We start from the raw sequence: 3,445 nt of genomic DNA, 5'->3' as shown, positions 1-3,445 counted from the left end.
AATATGTAAAACAATAACCATTGATAATTTCCTACCACTTTGTCTGTAATTTGGTAAGCCCCTCCTATTATTATGTTATCCTTCTTTTACTCTTTAAAATAAAAAAAAAAATGAACTAAGATAGGTAGCTGTACAGCTACTATATATTCCCCCCAAGGGTCTTTAAATGGAAGAATACATAAAACAAGGTTATGCATTGATTTGTTGATGAAAACATTATGACCAAAGGCTTAAAGCAGACTAACTTGCATTTTTCCCTAGGAGCAATGGCTCAGTATTTGCTAATTCAGTGGTCACAGTGACTTTATAGAACATACCTACCATGCATAATGAGTATCAGCTGTATTTTTATCAGCTTTACCTTTGTCTATTCATTAAACTTTTTATTAGTATATATTTGCAGGACACAATGATTACATCCATCATGGGGAACTGGTACGTGTACATAACATGTCTTGATTCTTTTTACTTCTGCTTCTCTTCCCCTTGCAGGTAACTTTAAATCCTCCATAATTGCCACAACAAAAGTTTTCTCTGATTCATGGATCTTTTGGGCCCCAAGTCTGCTCCTGCTTTGTTCCAGGTTGCGGCTCTGCTACAGTAAGCAAGACCCAGATGAAAGGAGGAGCCTGTATAGCAGGAGGAAGCACAGGAGTCAGCAGAAGCTCATAGTGCAAAACTCACAATGCTTGTGTTACATCCATTTATATTTCATTAACCAAGACACCTCAGAGCCACACCCAAAGTGAGAGAAGGAAGATGAGGTACAAGAGACTCTGGAAATCACAAGACAAGACAAGGGGCAGGAATAGATTATTTTTTTGAGACATGGTCTTGCTATGTAGTTCAGTCTGGTCTTGAACTCACTATGTAGTCCAAGTTGTTCTTCAACGTGTAGTGATGCTCTTGCCTCAGCCTCCTGAGTGCCGGGATTACAGGTGTGCGCCACCACACCCGGCAGAGAAATTACATATGTTGATTCCCTTCTATAATCCTAAATAATTGTGATGGAATGGAATGAATAATTGTGATTAATAATATAACCTATAATTACTACTCACTTTAGAATTTTAAAAAAATCTTATACATATATAAACCATGTATGAACCCATATATGTAAGGAAATTTCTTTTTTAAAGGATACTAAACTTTACCCTAGAAGGATAAATCTATGGCTGTTCACTAATAGACCTAGCCTATAGATGCCTAACTCACCATACTTGGGCTCCAGCAGTTACATCAGGTTGTTCCTATCCATTAAAACCCTCTTCAGTTTGTTTAGTCTCTAATATTCCTCACCAGACAGACCCCTTCTGGAGAACCTGTCTTCACTGGGCTTGGCTGTGACTTTTTATGGCAGGCCATCCTGGCCTCTAGATGTCCTCCTCAATCTCCTTGGGCTCTGGTCCTCCACTTCTGGCTCCCCTATGTCTAGATGCTCTTCTCACCCTGTTTGGTATCTTGTGTTGGGTCTTGTCCTCCCACCCATACTCCTATGGACACCCTCCTCACCCTCTGTTACTTGTGACAGTCCACAAGCAGGAGCTTCCTGACTGCTCCAGCACTCAGCCTTTTCACCAAGCTGCTCCCCTGCATGGACACCTTCCTCACCACCCACCCCAAGCCTTACCCTGTGTCAGGCTGTCCCATGGGCTAGGCTGATGGCTTTCTCACCCTGTTCAAGCCGATTTTCCATGCCAAGCTACTTCCTCCCCCTTCAGTGGGCACTCTTCTTATCGAACTCTGGCTCCAACACCCTGTGCTGGCAACCGTCCTGCAGATGCCCTCCTTGGCCTGTTCCAGCTCTGACAGCCACACTGGGCCACAGTGGCTCCCTTCCCTTTGGAACAGACGTCTACCTAGATCTACCCAGTCTAAAGGCTTTAGAACTGACTAGGTTAGTGTGTGAAGAGAAAAGAGAATAGAGGAAGAGCTACTCTTTCTTTTTGTAAAAGTGTATGAAAAATAAAATTTTAAAATATGCATTAAGTATTAATGCTCAGTCTAACAAGCTGATATAAGGAGACCACTCATTAAACTATCACAGACATCAGTTACATGTTTCCAACCCTGGAAGTTCCTTACTTGTTCCTTTCCAAGTGTAACACCTTCTCATGCTCCTGAAGGCAGACAGTGGTAATAACTTTCTTGCTCTTTTTATTCATATTTTTACAATATAAGCATGTATTTCTAAAAATATATGTCTTATCTTTGTCTGCTTCTGTTCTACATAATTAGGGTCTTTTGAAAGATATTTTGTGCATGGATTTTCACATTCAACATCGTATTTATAAGTTTCCTCTACACTGTTGTGTATAGCTATATGCTATTAATTTTTATTGCTGGATAACTGATTGTATGATCAAACATAACATCTTTATTCTACCTAGTGAGTTGTTTACCACTTGTTACCACTATTACTAACAATAAAGCTGTTCTGAGCACTTTGCACGCATTTGCCGGGACACATGGAGGGGTATTCCTGTTATGTACTTCAGATGAGAATAGCTAGGCTGCAGAGTGTGTGTGTTTTCAACTTCTTGAGCTGATACCACACTGTTTCAGAAATAATTTGTACCATTTCCTCATCTTTGGTAGTTCGGGATTCCCATCGTTCCATTTCTCTGCTGTATGTGGTATTGTCAGGATTTTTTAGTTTTTGCCATTCTGATAGGAGTGTAGAAGTACATCATTGTGGACCTAATTTGAATTTTGTTAATAATAATGTGAGTAAGCACTTTTTCATGTTTTTATTGGCCATTTAGATATCCTCTCTTGATTCAAGTCTTTTGCTCATTGTTTTCTGAAGTCATCTGATTTTTTTCTTACCGACTTCTACTGGATCTAACCTTTCATCAGTTATATGTGCTGTAAACATCTCCCAGGACCAAAGATGATCTAAAACCATTATCGGTGCTTTCATCACTTTTTTCTCTGATGCACAGTACCAGACACCCACAATTTAAAGGAGGAAAGGTTCATTTTGGCTCACTTTTCATTCTGTCCTCAACTGGCTCCAAAGCAGAATGGTATAGTAAAGGCAAGTCTGTTCATCTCAGGGTGGCTGGAGGTAAAGCAAGTGAAGGGAGGAACCAAAAAGGGAGGTAAACCCTGCTAAGCCACGCATCCAGGGGCCCAACTCTTCCCACAACACCCCAACTCCTACCAGAAAGTCAGCCATGGACCCCATAACCTAATCACCCTCCAAAATCCATGCTTGTGAGCATGAGAGGCTCTCTGAGAACATCCAGCTGTAAATCATAATGATTGGTTTGTCTTTTACATTTGGAATGAATGTTTTTCTTTGAAACCTTCCGCACCTCAAGGCCGCAAGCACCCGGGACCGGCCCCCAGCCGTGCAGGTGCCCGGGAGGCGGCAGGCCACAGGCGTCCGGGAAGTGGCGCGGAGACGTGCGCCGGCCCTCGGGCAGCCCCGCCGCGCGGT

The sequence above is a fragment of the Chinchilla lanigera genome, unplaced genomic scaffold (genome assembly GCF_000276665.1).
Source record: "Chinchilla lanigera isolate Chin_1 unplaced genomic scaffold, ChiLan1.0 scaffold00044, whole genome shotgun sequence".
Lineage (NCBI taxonomy): Eukaryota > Metazoa > Chordata > Mammalia > Rodentia > Chinchillidae > Chinchilla > Chinchilla lanigera.
Note: the sequence above shows the minus strand (reverse complement) of the source record.